Genomic DNA, 17,336 nt, shown 5'->3' on the forward strand with positions numbered 1-17,336 from the left:
TCTCATAAAACATAATGAAATTAACTGGGTCACGCAGGGAATTCTGGGAAAGCCCAATTACTGTTTTTTTACCATAATTTTACCAATAATTTACTGTAAAAAGTACATTTACGCTCTTGTTAAACATAATATAAATTTTTATATACAGAAAATCATACTTTTTACATTAAAAAAAATATATTTCTACAAAATGTTACTGTAAAACTACATGTATTGTCTTTTTAAATATATATAAAAAAATTTACAGTATATTTTAATGTAACTACCCATTAACCAATTAATGTTTTTTTACTGTAGTATTTTAAGTCTTTTACCGTTAAAAATACGAACATTACGAACACATTTTTTACAGTGTACTATTTGTTTCATAATATGATTCATTTCAACCTTTCAGGAAGATTCAGAGATTGTTTGAAGAGCAATGTGTTCACCTCGTCTGAGAGAGAGAGAGAGAGAGAGAGAGAGAGAGAGAGAGAGTTGCCTGAAGAGAGCATTCTCCAGATAAGCAGCAGTGAAATCGGATGATGCATAGTCATAGATATCCTGTTTCTGTCTCTCTACTCCTATCATAACGAACTCAAGGAGGTCAGCTCAGATTGTCTATATTTTCTCTTACTGACATGTCCAACATCAAAAAAATAAAAAGAGCATGGTCAAACGTTGGCACTAAATTAAACTGTTTATGAGATCTAGAGTCACATCTACTTGTCTTCAGCTCCTAAATATATTATTTCTATTTTGGAGCTAGCAGAAATAACTTTCAATTGCCAACAGTTATGTTGCGTACTATATTGTTTTGCATTGGGATTAATAAACTTGATATAGTTCTGTTCACACTTCTTTGAAAATGGAATGTGTAGGGGCGTTCCGTCCATGTCCAGCAGGCTCCAGCTCAGACGATTACATGTTTCACAAGGCCGGAGTGAGTGAGATTATGGACCAGGGGGTCTGGAGCGTGCCGTGAGGGTAAAGAAAACCATCTGTCTGTCACAACCAGGGAGTGTAAGAAACCTAATAAGCTGTGTGCTGAAGTTTTTATATATATTTCCCTCTGTTGAAAGTAAAAGAGTCATTCCTTTTATGTAGCACCTTTAGAACCCAGTAACTTTTAAAACATGAGTATGCTTGTGGTGTAATCTCAGGAAGTATTTCTATAAAAGGGCACACAGACTTTCATAAATATGCTATTGTCAAAGACAGGCACTTAAATGTTGTTATTACACAATGGCAAGAAAATGTATGGAATTTAACCTGAATGGAACTAAAGACCTACCATTTCTCAATGAGATTCCAAATTACATGACTAAAATTGTCAGTAGGGTACAACAGGGCTAAATACACCCCTTAAGGAAATTTCCCTTTTTTCATGGTCACAAAACGTATCAAGGTAAAAAAAAGGTATTTTTACTGAAAATTGATGGAGCAATATAATTTGTGTAAAAATAAATAACAATGAAAGGTTGTTTCGATTAAATAAATAAACTTTTTTTTTTAAAACAGTGGTGAGGGAGTCTTTTACCCAACACTTGGTTTAAAGTGATATTGTGTAGATATCGGGGCAATAGTTATAGGGCACAATTTGTCAAATAATGCAAATAATTTTGAGACAGCAAGATGATTTTTTTGAGTAACAAATTAAGACGATGCTTACTCAAAATAACTACTTCAGAAAAAGTCAACAATTTCCTACACATTTGTCAAACACATTTGGCATTTTATTACATCTTAAGTATTCTATAAACAAACCAATCTCTATTGTGATTGGATGAGTCAATGTGAGCCCACTTTGAACATTTTTTCATAACAAATATATTCGCCCCACTTTAAAAAAACAATGTGTTTAATAGGGGCCTTTAGCCCCTGCAACAGGGGGGCTTTTTAAAATTAGATCTGATTAGCTCTGTTGTACCCTACCATACAGTCTTGGATTACATTTAGCTTTTGAATGACTTCTGACCTATTTCTTGTGTAATTGATGTCACATGCATTTGAGTAGGATATAAGCTGGTACCTTTTTGACATACTGTTGTTTAAACGCATTAAAGAAAACGTACTTAATGGATCAAAATATGAGAATGTATATGATTTTGTGTTTGTGTGTGTGTTTTACATGCTATTTGTCTGTTCCTGAGTAAAACAATTTAAATGTTCCTACTTTTTGCAATTTTGCCATTATAAATGCCATCAATGTGTGGTGACAAAGCGAACCAGTTATTTTAGTGAATCGGTGTCACAAAAAAAGTCTCAAAAGCTGTCGCAAAAGTGCATTCACATACATTTTTGAAGCCGAGTATAGAAGCAATTCACAAAACTGCACTATTGGAATCAGTTCTGCATTTATGTGTTGATTACCGCTCAACACATTACACCGCTTATCTTTAGTATAATTATAGCTGGTGGCTATCATCAGGTCTGTATGTGCAATTTCAACCCCAACCCACATTGGGCTCATTATACATGAGCTGAACATGGATTTAATTTGATTTGGGAGTGAGACTTACATTTCGGTCTTTTTATCATAAAAAGTGATAATATGCCTTCAGAAGTCTTAGTACATGATGCACAAGTCTCACTGACAAATTTTATGACACTATAAAGTGAGACACTATCATCTGCTACTCTATGGAAATCAGTGATTACAACATTCTTTAAGTTCTGTAGAAGAATTCAAGTTTGGAATAATGTTTGACGGTTTGAAATCATTAGAAATGATTTTTCATATTTAAGACATCTTTAATGTGTACATGAAGACTGCATACTAGAATTGACCCAGAAATGGTTTAATGAGGGTAGCTTGGCTGGTGTGATGCAGGATGTTACAGTGCCCCAGATGATAAGAACAATTTCCTGAACCTACACTGTCTCACTCATCACCTAAGTTGTGTTTCTATCCCCTTTAATACCTGTATGGAAGGGCTGGACGACACCATCAATCACATATCAATCCCTTGAGAAACAATCAGACAGAGCAATAACATGAAACAACCGTTCTGTGAGCATTCCCACATGGTGGGAGGGACTTAACTGTATAGCAGCGCCCCATTTTGAACTCCTCCTGTTTGGTGATTGGCTGGAGAAGAGAAAGAGGAAGTCTGACAATATGGGCCAGCGCAGGAAGGAAGTGGAGAGCTCAGGATGTTTGCAGCCAATGTCTATCTCGTTTTTCCTTCCTCCACAATTTTAGAGACTTGGCACAAGGCAGATGGCCCCCTCCGAGCTGACAGATGATCAAAGCGCCACACACTCACCAAATGCTTAGAGAGACTTATGCCTTGCTGCATTGCTGCCATTCCAAAAATTGCCATCCTTGTCGTGACCTGCATTGTATTGGTAATTTATAGTCAGACCTGCCATGATAATGACACTTCATCTATAGTGACAATAGCTGACGGCTGATTTGCTGTGCTCTCTGCGCAAGCATCAAGATTATATTTCACAAGGATCAAGGTTGTGTTTGAAATGTAAAACAAAGTAGAATTACACAATCATTGTTTCTTCAAAAACTATTTTTCAAGGAATATTCCAGGTTAAATACAAGTTAGAAACAGCAGAACCAGAGCAAAAACATAAAAAAAATGAGTGTGAGAAGAGATGTTCTTATAATGAAAGTCTGTGGTGCAATCACTTGCCCCATAGTCTAGCACTGTAAGTGCGGAACTGTCAACACATTAAAATTACACAATTCAACTTTTAATAACCACTGTATGTTAAGCTTTTAAGAACATTTAAAAGTCAAATCATTAGAGTATAGTTTGTATTTCAGTTATACAGACAATTAAACTGCAAATAAAACTGGTGTGCCCTGAAATATAAATGAATGAGCCTTGCTGAAATCTAGACAAAATTAATTTAGTTAATCCATTTCTAGAAGCATTGATCCATGTGCACAGAGTCCACTACAGAAATCAATAACCGAGAGACCCCAGGAGAAATGGAGCCAGACATCTGATAAGGTTTCATGGGCATAGAACTGTCAGCTGTGCAAGGACAGGGCCAAGCACCGGATGATCAACAAAGAGGAACACACCATTGGGACAGCAAAAGTCACAAGGGTCACAGGCCTGTAATCATGACCCACAAGGTAAATACTGTCACCTCAAAGATGCACTGTACACATATATTATTTATAGTTTCACCCTACCCTGTAAAGATCCAGCCCATAAATGTTGAGTTACACTTCAGAAATTTGTGTTAAGTTAAAAATAATGTTTGTGAGTCTGTTGTTTCTGTGAGAAGAGGTAACAAACATCAATAAAGTACTTGTGAATTCTGCAAAGTAATTAGTATTTAAACGAATCTTGGTATTTAAACCTCTATTGGTTGAGTGAGTTCACTTCACATGGGCTGGATCTACTGGCTACAATAAATTCATACTTAAAGGGATAGCCCACCCAAAAAAAAAAATTTTTTTCTCATCATTTACTCACCCTCATGCCATCCCAGATGTGTATGACTCTCTTTCTTCAGCATAACACAAACAAATATTTCAGCTCTGTAGGTCAATACAATACAAGTGAATGGTGATCACACCTTTGTAGCTTCAAAAATCACATAAAGAAAACAATAGTAGTAATCCATAAGACTCAGGTGGTTAAATCCATATATTCTGAAGATTTATAAGAGGTGTGGGTGAGAAAAAGATCAAAATTTAAGTCCTTTTTTAATATAAATCTCCACTTTCACTTTTACATCTGAAAGTCACATGTGGTGCCTGTTTAGTTTCACTTTCACATCTGAAAGTGAAAGTTAAATTGGAGATTTAGAGTATACAAAGGACTTAAATGTTGTGCTGTTTCTCACCCACACCTATTATATTGCTTCTGAAGCAATATTTAAACACTGGAGTCATATGGATTACTTTTATGTTTCCTTTGTAATTTTTGGAGCTAAAAAGGTATTCAGAGCCACCATTCACTTGCACTGTATGGACTTACAGGGCTTAGATTATTCTAAAAATCTTAATTTGTGTTCTGCTGAAGAAAGAAAGTCATACACATCTGGGATATCATGAGTGTGAGTAAATGATGAGATAATTTTCATTTTTGTGTGAACTATCCCTTTAAAAACTATATGACATTGGAGTTTTGTGGCATTTAGTCCATGTGTATTAGCGTAGAAGCTTTCTGTATGGTAGTGTACTTATCATAAGTTTGAATTTGTCAAAAGCCAGTCGGCTTACTTAAATAAAAGCAAACTGCTGGTGAATTAAAGCCAGTTTTGATTTCTTTTCAATTACAATTCAATTAATTTTGATTGTAATTTGGTCAGAAAAAGAGTCCAACATGTGCAATAACAAAACATTAGGGTTAGGGTCAGGGTTAGGATTTAGGGTTTATTTAAGGTGTTTGACGTGATAGCTAAATATGTTGTGTATTTTAACACAGCTAGAATGCTGTATTGACCAATCAGCAAACAGGACCGGAACTGTCCATTTTAATATATTATTTTTATGAATGGAAATTACTATTCATATATTTTAGAAAATGTAAGTCATGCTAGGTAAAACCACTGTGAGTCACTGTGTAGGTGTAAACTTGTGTAAGTTTAACATGACACAGCATCATGTTTACCAACAACATCAGGGTATAGCAAGTGAAACAGCCAAAGATAGAGTGAAACAGAGTTAGACAGTGTGAGAGACCACTGTGAGGTACGATTTCAATACATGCTTTCAAATATACTAACGCAACGTGTGACTAACAACATTTTATTCGTACTCATGAATCATATGTGTGGACTGAAAGCTGATGGATCTCATGAATAAGGTTTTAAGAATCTATTTTTATCCTTGGTGTCACAGATGGCCTGCACCCTGGAGGACAGGGCAATTTGTGCAATCATCGGTGCGGATGTATCAGATGCAGCAGGTATACTGTCCTATGAATTCAATGTTTGTTAAAAATTAAAGTGAATTGAGGAGTAATCCGTTCTCTGTGTCTATAATGATATGTTATGTATTGCTTGTTCTTGGGGGAGGTGATGTTGTTTCCAAGGCTATAATCTGTGTTCTTATCAGTGCGTGTGTAACTTCAATGATAAGTCTAAGGAGAAAGGGGCGTGGTCTGTATTCTATATTGGCAACAATATGTCTTACTTAACATGTGGTGATGTATGACAGTCAATGTGATGGTGGATATATGAACATTATTGGCATTGACAGTAACTGACATGTTAAAAAGGCAAAAATATGAAACACTTTATAAATGTATAGAAAGTATAAATACCCTAAACATAATGACACTAAACAGGCTTCCTTTTCTATGTGCAAAAAATATTTATTTATTTATTTAATTAATTAGTTTAATTTTATCATGAAATATGACCTGGTCATCTTCTTGACAAGCTTTGTGATAGTCAACCAATAATAATAAGTTAAGACTCTTTCTCTACACAGCTCAGCCATTGCACTGGAATTACAACCCTGAGTGTCTGCGGGCCCTGCTGGCTGAACTTGAGCTCTGTCCAGAGTTTCGTCCTCAGTCTGCAAACCCTTTTTACAGGAGAGAGAACAGTCCTGCTATGGGGACCAGGTGTATGTTCTACTGGAGTCCCTGTGTGTAGGCAGAAGTAGCTAATTAAAAAAACTGCTTCAGCTATCCTTCAGTTAATATCCTCAGGAACGACAATAATATAATAATATTTGCATACCTGAATGTTTAAAGTGATACACTTTTATCGACAGAACACATTTATTTATTTATTATTATACTCACATTTAAATATTCTGATTTGAACAGGTCTATTATGAGAACATATGAGTTTTTTGGTCTAAAAACAGTGTATAATCTCCCACGGTAACACTATATTTGGATGGTCCCAAGTAGATATTTAACTGACTATAAGTGACTTATCAACTGGCTTGATATAGCTAGTAAACAGTGTTTCAACAAACATTCATTAGACTATCAATAGCCTGTATGACAGCAGCAAAATAACAGCTTATCGACTGACTTGCTATAGCTAGTAAACAGTGTTTCAACAGACTTTCAGTAGCCTGTATATAGATCTCTATTAATATACAGATCTCTCTATATACAGGCTACTGAAAGTCTACTGAATGTTTGTTGAAACACTGTTTACTAGCTATAGCAAGTCAGTCGATAAGCTGTTATTTTGCTGCTGTCATACAGGCTATTGATAGTCTAATGAATGTTTGTTGAAACATTGTTGAAACACTGTTTACTAGCTATAGCAAGCCAGTTGATAAGTCACTTATAGTCAGTTAAATATCTACTTGGGACCATCCAAATAAAGTGTTACCTCTCCCACTCAATGACCCTGACAGGAAAAGAGGGGGTGAGTTTTCAGTGGCAATTGCAATTAGTATGCATAAAGATCACTAATCATGGTATGGTTAAGTCTCTCTCACTGCCTCTAGATTTTTGTCTTTCGCTCTTTTCCTCCCTCTATCTGTCTTTCTCAATTTCAGTAATCATTTTTGTGTGCTTTATTGGCATGACACAAACTTCACATTAGTACTGCCAAAGCAGAGCAAAAGTGCACAATATAAACAATATATTTATTTTACACAACAGTGTAAAATAAAGCAAAATAAAAATAGTGCAAATGGATAAGATGACAGAATTAAATTAAATTAAATTACATTAACAATGCATTATAAATTATGAAATGGTATGAAGTAAAGCTGAAAAACAAGACTAACTATGCCAACAATTCTGCAACCATAATCAAATTTTGGCTTTGCTCAGCAAATTTATTTCAATTACTCATTAAAAGCACTTCGACAGACTTGCCATTTTTTAGTTTCTCTTAATTTGAAACTCCTCAAATTTTTGCATCAGAGGGCCCCAAGGTCACACTCCCCATTGAAGGACCATGGAGAAACAGAAGTCTAAAAGCTTTCATGAGGAACATGGAATCTGGAAGAGAGGAAACCGGTGACTGTGGCCATTTTTCCCTTTATGTCATACTATAAACCATATACATCATCTTTAAATCATTGTACAGATACTATTCATTTTCAGTCAAAAAGACAAAACACTCACTTTCTGCACTTCCACAGGATGTTATGTCAATTGTCAGATGGATGGAGTCACTAAACTGTCCACGGTGGTCATGCTGTACATAGGTAAGCCAGAGATGCTGGACAGAGTAGAGGAAGTCATACGTGTCACCCAGAATAACGACTTGTGTGTGGCCGTGACTCTAGCTGCAGCCAGGTACCTCAGAAACATTCAGACATCTATGATCTCTGGCACCAACAGGAAATGATTAACTAAAATGCAAAGTGTTTGCACAGTTATAGTAGCCTATGTTATACAGTAGTGTTATACAGTAGCCTAATTATGATATGTACATTTATAAATAGGCGAATACATTTCTGTTTGCGAGGGGAAAAGTCACAGCATGACTAACTTAAACCCAACCTTTTGTTTTGTCCTTCTTCGTGGGGGTTCAAGCCTTAAGTGGGGAATCAAATACTCTCATAAATACTCCTATAATTCACACCTCACAAACTGCCTTGTCCAACCCTGTTTAATGACATATCATAGTAATTGTACGAGATGGTGAAATCGTAAATTTTTTTACAAGTTGGTTTGTACAAATATTTGTAGAAAAATAAAACAAACAAACTAACAATGTTATCAAAATTTTTCCTAAATCTAACCTCTTACCCAAACATAACCATAAAGCCTAGCCCCTTACCCAAACCCTAAACCTAACCATTAATTTAATAGGAAAATCACTGTTGCGATGAAATAGAAAAATCTGGCTTTTGAACGAGCATTCTTATGATTTTTAAGTTAAACCTAAACCTAACAATAAAGTCTTACCTTTTACCTAAACCTTAAACCTAACCCTGAATTAAATGACTATTGTGTACTATTGAAAAGAGAAAAACATCAGGGTTTGGAACGAGACGAGGGAAGTGCATTACAGATTATTGGCATTTATTGTCATTTGTATTGCATAATTGAATATAGAATGAGTACCGAATTGACTGTCATTTGTATCACATAATTAAATATAGAATGAGTAACCAAATTGTTTCATAGACGTGTCCTTTCTTGGACACGTAAAGTGTGAAATTCTGTTTATTGATTGATTGGTCTAAAAGTCATACATTTTTGTACAAGCCAAGTCATACAGTATATTACAATTTCTCCATCTCATACATATTATTACGAGTTGTCATGGGACTGTCTCCTATCTCCCAAAGGATCTTAGAGCACTTCATTTTGAATGGCCCTAATGCCAATGTTATGGACTGTGTGTTGAAACAACTTAATGACCCAAACAGGAAGAACCCACAGGATCTGGACAGTGCTGTTGTTGGTAAATGTCCTATTTATTGCCCAAACAATGTGTTTTCATTTAGAAATATATGATTCCTGTGTCAATATGCAAAATATGAAGTAAAACAAATGGATGTGTTAAATATGCTTGCATATGTTACTAAAGTGTATTTAATGAAAAAGTCTATGGAGACCTTTTAAAAAGTCCCTTGAAGATTTTAAAATCAGTGTCCATATAGAACTGAAAAATGAAATTATTGTTCCATCATACTCACTTTCTAGGTCATCTGCACCAGGTGAAGGAGAACTTAGCCTGGACTCCCCAGGAGCTGATCCCTGCTGTGTTCTCAAACACATGAGGTGGGCACCAATGCCAAGTCCCCACCACCCAAAAAAAGCTGCAGGCTCTGCTCTGTTCCACCTGCCTCCCTGTTAGTGCAGCCAGCCTTGCTCTAGTGAGGATCATTCACCTGTAATACTCTAATTGCATCAGTCATTTAGCAGTCATTAGCAGAGAGAAGCAAACAGAAAAAGGGCTGTTTATGTATAAATCCTGAAGACGAAAGGTTTTAAGCCAAGGAATTAAATGCACTGAAGATCCAATTCACTCACTGCAGCATTTATGAGTCTGAATTGTAAAAGTGTTTCCAAAAGTTGGCAAATGAAATCTTATGTTACATGTATTACAGTATATTCAAGATTGAATTGTGCCTGTGGAGATCATGACATACAGTACTGTGCAAAAGTCTTAGGCACATAAGGTGTTTCAAAAAAGCATTTGTCTTAAGATGGTTATTTATATCTTCAGATTTAGTGTGTCAGTAGGAAATATACATGTTAGACTCCCAAACATTACTTTTGCAAATAGAAAAGATTAGAACAGAAGAACAGGGAGCCCTGCAGCAGAAGTCATGGCCCCCACAGATCCCCCCACTGAACATCGTGTCAGTCTGAGATTACATAAAGAGACAGAAGCAATTGAGACTGTGGCGAATTCTCCAAGAAGCTTAGAACATCCTATCTGCCAACAACCAAGAAAAACTGTGTCCAGGTGTACCTAGGAGAATTGGTGCTGTTTTAAAGACAAAGGTGATCACACCGAATATTGATTTAGCTTTTTTTATGTTTACTGGACTTTGTATGACATTAAGTGATAAATGTTATTTATGTCATTATTTTTGAAGACATCCTCACTATGCAACATTTTTCACAAGTGCCTAAAACTTTTGCACAGTACTGTATATTTGCCATGTTGTATACTAGCAAGTCATTCTGGATCACTGGAGAAGTTTACTGAAAGACCCTATGAAATCAAAATTGGGGTATGTGGCTTGAAGTCCATGTCTATGAGGCCATCTACTGTACATACTATTGTACTCTTAAAGGTTTACAAAATAAACCTTTGGCAGATATATGTAATGGTGGCCAGCTGATTGATAGCTGTGCAATGTGTATAAACCTCACTCTCCTGACCTCAAGAGGTGCACTAGCGACTGATGCTAGAGGCTGTAGTCTTTAACCTCCTTGTTAGTGCACCCGCCTCCCATGCCGGAGACGCCGGTTCGAGTCCCGTACGGAGCGGGTAGAACAGGAGCGTCACAATGGTGTCGTGACCCGGATGGGAGTTAGGTTTAGGGGGGTGAGTGTAACAGTGGCCAGCTGATAGATAGCTGTGCAATGTATAAACCTCACTCTCCTGACCTCAAGAGGTGCACTAGCGACTGACATTAGGGGCTCTAGCCTTTAGCCTCCTTGTTAGCGCACCCGCCTCCCATACCGGGGATGCCAGTTCGAGTCCCATACAGAGCGGGTAGAACAGGAGCGTCACATATACACATTTAAAATGTACAGTCTAACTCTTCTGAGTAAATGCATTCATTTTGTGCTACAACAATTAAACGCTCTCGTGAATGAGAATGTCCTTGTTCTTATAGACCATTTTAAGGACTGTTCGTCGGTTTACCAAAGTGGCGTCTTTGTCACTTGAACATTTCCTGCTAGTGTTCAAGCTTCATTTATAGTGACTTAAAGGGATAGTTCACCCAAAAATGAAAATTCTCTCATTATTTACTCACCCTCATGATATCCCAGTTGTGTATGACTTTCTTTTTTCACCAGAACACATTTGAAATAGAAAAAAGCTCAGTAGGTCCTTAAAATGCAAGTGAATGGAGACTTCTCTTTTGAAACTCCAAAAATCACAGACAGACAGCATAATCGTCATCGATATGACTCCAGTGGTTAACTTAATGTCTTCTAAAGCGATACGATCACTTTAGGTGTGAAAAAAAAAAGCGGTCTCTTGTGTGACGCATTCACGTTGCCACAATACCAATGTAATCTTACATAGTAAGACATAGAGGATAAGCACGCAAGCGCACCATTGTGAGTAAAGAAACAGATAAATACAGGTCTATACCAAAACCAACCAAGCTACTGTACAGCATTCCTCCTCCTCACGTGTAAAAAAATGCTGCTCTTCCGGCTGTGACTCATGTGCCTTAATTGTGTTTCAAATGGCAATGTCGTCACACACACACACACGTACCGCTCCTGACTGGAAGCAGGATTTATAGTTAAAAAGTACTTTAATATTTATCTTTTTCACACCAAAAGCGATCGTGTCACTTTAGAAGACATTAATTTAACCGCTGGAGTTGTATGGATGACGTTTATGCTGACTGTCTGTAATTTTTGGACTTTCAAAAGAGAAATCTCCATTCACTTGATTTTAAGGACCTACCGAGCTAAGATATTTTTCAGTTTTTCTTCAAATGTGTTCTGGTGAAGAAAGAAAGTCATACACACCTGGGATATAATGAGAGTGAGTAAATAATGAGAGAATTTTTATTTTTGGGTGAACTATCCCTTTAAACACAATTACGTTTACTAAAATTACGATTGTAACAGAACGTCATTCTTAAAATGTGGACCATGTTGTTCGGTGGCTGGATGCTCCTTGGATGCCTGGAACTAACGGAAATTAAAGTCTTTAGTGCTTGTCAAAAAAGCATCCAAGCAGTGAAGAGCAATGGCTGAATACATGCAGTATTAACAACTTTAGCACATACTGTATCTAATCTCTCATAGGTGAACAACATTTTTCCAACTAATAGTAAATTTGATAGGTAGAGTTTAGTCAGAGAATTTCTTTACAGTTTCTAAAAGTGGGTATAGATCGCTCCCATTATAATGAATGAAGCTGCACATGCCATTTACATTTAGTAATTTAAAAGACGCTTTTATCCAAAGTGACTAACATAACAAGCAATTTGTCACACGAAAGTCAACAACATCTGCAGTATTGCACTACCAAGATCTCTGAGTACCTGGATTAGTGTAAAAGCTACCACAGAAGAAATTGACACACAAGGAAAGTTTTTTTTTATTATTAAAAAAATTTCTCGGTTATGTGAAGCATAACCCTGGTTCCCTGAGTGGGAACAAGTTGCTGTGTAATCGCATTGGGACATGCCCTGAGTGTCACATGGTCTGAAGCCCTTATACAATCACACCAATTTTTTGGCTGATGGCTCTTAAGCGACGTCCCATGGGAACTATGTCACGGGCTCCATAAAGGCGCTCGCTTCACTCCATCGAGTCAGATTTTCTGCATGAAAGCACGAGCCTATGCAGCGGCTAGAGAGAATTGCCAGATTACACAGCATCTTGTTCCCACTCAGGGAACCAGGGTTATGCGTCACGTAACAAAGACGTTCCCTTTCATAGGAACTCGAGCTGCGGAATTGCATTGTGAATGATATACATTCACGCCATGCGAACAGTAGCCGCCAACTGTCTACGCCCATATAGGCAAGCATAAACTGTCTGAATAAATCAGAGGGAATTATGACTCTTCCAACAGAGAGATCCTGGGAAGCAGGAGTCAAACCCTCGTCCAGATTATAAAATCTAACAAATGTATGAGGAGAGGACCATCCTGCCACCATACAAATGTCCTCCAAGGTCGCACCTCTAGTCAAAGCCCATGAGGATGCCATGCTCCTTGTAGAATGAGCACGAAATTCCAAAGGCGAAGGTAAACTGTGCACTTCATAAGCAATTGAAATTGCATCAACTAGCCAATGAGACAATCTTTGCTTGGACACCGAAACACCCCTGTTACGGCCACCAAAGCACACAAACAACTGCTCTGATTTACGCCACTGGCTAGTACGGTCAACATAAACTCACAGCGCCCAAACTGGGCAAAGCATATGCAATTTTTCATGCTCCTCTGACTCAAATTGGGGAGGATAGAAAGCCTGAAAATTTATAGTCTGCGAGCAAAATTATATAGAAATGACCTTGGGCAAATAGCCCAAGCAAGGTCTTAACACCACCCTTGAACACCCTGGCACAAAATACATACATAAGGAATTAATTGAAAGAGCATGCAAATCACTAACCCTTTTATACGATGCCAATTCCACCAGCAGTGCCATTTTAAAGATCAGAAACGTATCAGCGACTGTTGCCAAGGGCTCAGATGGTGCACCCGAGAGTGGCTCTGAAACAACAGATAAATCCCATAAAGGTATGCGGACGGGACAAAAAGGTCTAAGCCTGTGTACCCCACGTATAAAACGGGAGACAAGAGAATGTCTAATGAGAGAGACTCCAATGATAAGCGCATGCTTAACTGCTATAATGGCAACATAGACTTTAACACCAGCAGCACCGTGAACATCTCCAGATAGTTCATTGTGCAATATTGCCACTGGTCCGTCCAAACCCCATTGGCTGGACGACCCTTGTGTACAGCACCCCAACCTGTGGAGGAGGCATCTGTCATTATAACTTTGTGGTGAAACACCTGTCCCAATGGTACGCCTGACATCAGAAGGCGGGTCTGTTTCCATGGTAACAGAGTTCAGTAGCGCCCACACATCACTTTGAAGAGATGGAACGCATGCGTCAGTGGTTGAAGTCCCTTTGTGGAGTTCATCCAGCACAAAAATGGTCTCACATGCAACATGTCCAGGGGAATGACAGTGGAAGCCATGATCATGAGCCCCAAAAGCCAGTGAAATGTTCTCGCAGGGAGAACGCGTCCCACTTTGAACATCACTAGACACCGGCGAAATGTCAGAACGTGAGCTGGAGACAGACGCACGTGCATCGCCTGCAAATCTAGCTCCACCCCTAGAAACAGAGTTTGTTGCCTTGGCAACAGGACATTCTTGTCTAGGTTTACACACAGCCCTAGATTGCTCAGATGGCTGAGAATGACATCTCGATGTTGGGCAGCCAAAGTCTCAGAGTGGGTTAGCACCAACCAATCACCGAGATAATTCAAAACACGGATGCCCTGAAGCCTCAAAGGCGTCAAAGCCACTCCCATGCATTTTGTGAAAGTGCGTGGTGCCAGTGCAAGTCCGAACGGAAGGACGCAAAATTGATACGCTTTGCCCCAGAAAGCGAATCTGAGAAAGCACCTGTTCTTCGGCAAAATCTGAATATGGCAATAAGCATCCTTCAAATCTATTGTCACAAACCAATCCCCCGACTGCACTTGTGACATTATTTGCTTCTGTGTCAGCATTCTAATTTGACATTTCATTAGTTTGGAATTCAAATGTCTCAAATCCAGAATGGGACGCAAGCTGCCATCTTTTTTTGGGACCAGAAAATAATGGCTGTAAAAGCCACACTCACTCTGAGAAGGGGAAATCTCCTCTATTGCCTCTTTTTCTAAGAGAGAATGAATTTCAAAAATGGGGCTTCTCGAACAAAAACGTCTGTCGGAAAAACACAGTTAAATACCGGCGCAGTTCACCTGAATTGAATTACGTAACCATGCTTTATCATTCAAAGTACCCAGTTTGGCTTGCAAAACCGCCAGCGTGTGCAAAGCCGAAACCACCTGGCCCAAAGCCTGGTAGACCTTGCTCAAAAGGACGATGTAACTGCATGACTTCGAGAGAAGAGTTGGCCTCAATTTCCATGTGGTCGCTGAAGAAGGAGAGAGATGGTCAGCCAGCGTCTCTTCCATCACCAGGACCTTAATTAACGTTGTTCATTTAATCACACTGTGGGCAATCCGAACCTTCCAACACAGCCTTTACATGGCAAAAATCCAGACAGACAATACACGTCATGGGAATCTTCACCGACGATGAACTACGTGCACGTAGGTAAGCACTTCCTAAATTCCATCCTGTGTTGCCACTCAAAAGGGAGAATAATAATGATCCTTGCTTTGACATGAGTCATTGGTACAACACAGGCCAAACGAGATTGTGCACTGAAGAACAGAAAATCTGATTCGATGGCGCAAAACAAGCGCCTTTATGGAGCCCGTGACGTAGCTTCCTAGGGGGTGTCGCTTAAGCACCATCAGCCAACAAATTGCCGTGATTGTATAATGGCTTCAGACCACGTGACACTCAGGGCATGTCCCAATGTGATTACGCAGCTCAAGTTCCGACAAAAGGGAACCTTAACTTGTCTGCAAGCCAATATTCCAAACTTTCCCTTGAGGAAATAATTGTGAGCAACCATACAATACACATCTCCTCTCTCGCGTAGACTCTCTGTATCAACAACACGTCAGGATAAGTCGCTTCAGGTTAAAGTTTGATGTTCTTTGAGAAAAATGTTTGACTCAGTGTCATATTTAAAGGATTTTTTTTCTTTCAGTTTTTGCACATATCTTGTTTCTAAAAGTACATGTTTGTCATTTTAGATTATTTTGACAGCTCTGGGTTATAAAAATACCGAATTGCTTCAAGGCAAGCAGTAGCGTTCTAATTCCTTTGTGATTGTTTACGTCCTCGAAATGGTCTATACCTCTTGCAAATAATGTTTTTTGCTAGGCTGTGATGTAAACTAAAGTTATTGGCTCTTTAAAAAAGTACGAACCCTTTGATATGTTCAGGTTTGCCTGGTGCATTCCAAGGAGCATTGCATGGGGTCCTGACATCGAGCAGTCTGGATGAGGTGATATGAATCACCATGCAGTGCGGAAGATGCACCTGTAGCAGAGGATCATATATAGAGGCCTGTTTGGGTGCTCAGGTAACCCTAACCCTAACTTTTAAAGGAATGTTCTGAGTCCAACACAAGTGATAGCATCATGTGATTACCACAAAAATAATTTTGACTAGTCCTTCACTTTGTAAAAACAAACAAAAAACATGTTAACAGTAATACAATTACAGTGGAAGTCACTATTCTGACAACGGGAACCACGGGTAATGAGAGTTTTCCCACTGTTCTAATATTTGGCCAACAGTATTAAGTACTCAGTTGCCCTAAATGAGTTTGTCCTTGTAAAGACATTTTCAACAAAGTTCAACTTCATTGAACTTGAATGGCTTCCTCCCTCTCTCTCTCTCTCTCTATCAGATTGGACTTCAGGGAATCCCAGAGTCTTGGAAAAGATTAACCTTTAGGTATCCCTTATTGCTTGAGTTGGCAAAGAAGATTGTGAATCAGTGGAAGGCTTAATTTTCCTCTTAAAGCTTTAGTGAACTCTGGAGACAGACCTGGCCAAATGTACTTTCCACTTACATTTACAGGTGCATCTCAATAAATTAGAATGTCGTGGAAAAGTTCATTTATTTCAGTAATTCAACTCAAATTGTGAAACTGGTGTATTAAATAAATTCAGTGCACACAGACTGAAGTAGTTTAAGTCTTTGGTTCTTTTAATTGTGATGATTTTGGCTCACATTTAACAAAAACCCACCAATTCACTATCTCAAAAAATTAGAATACATCATAAGACCAATAAGAAAAATATTTTTAGTGAATTGTTGGCCTTCTGGAAAGTATGTTCATTTACTGTATATGTACTCAATACTTGGTAGGGGCTCCTTTTGCTTTAATTACTGCCTCAATTCGGCGTGGCATGGAGGTGATCAGTTTGTGGCACTGCTGAGGTGGTATGGAAGCCCAGGTTTCTTTGACAGTGGCCTTCAGCTCATCTGCATTTTTTGGTCTCTTGTTTCTCATTTTCCTCTTGACAATACCCCATAGATTCTCTATGGGGTTCAGGTCTGGTGAGTTTGCTGGCCAGTCAAGCACACCAACACCATGGTCATTTAACCAACTTTTGGTGCTTTTGGCAGTGTG

General features: G+C 38.3%; 1 pseudogene; it reads left to right on the forward strand.

Moving 5' to 3' along the window:
* The first annotated feature begins 5,800 nt into the window (after positions 1-5,800).
* On the forward strand, positions 5,801-16,709 carry LOC127434474 (crystallin J1A-like; annotated as a pseudogene).
* Positions 16,710-17,336: the final 627 nt, after the last annotated feature.

Source organism: Myxocyprinus asiaticus, chromosome 44 (assembly GCF_019703515.2).
Source record: "Myxocyprinus asiaticus isolate MX2 ecotype Aquarium Trade chromosome 44, UBuf_Myxa_2, whole genome shotgun sequence".
In the NCBI taxonomy this organism is placed as follows: domain Eukaryota; kingdom Metazoa; phylum Chordata; class Actinopteri; order Cypriniformes; family Catostomidae; genus Myxocyprinus; species Myxocyprinus asiaticus.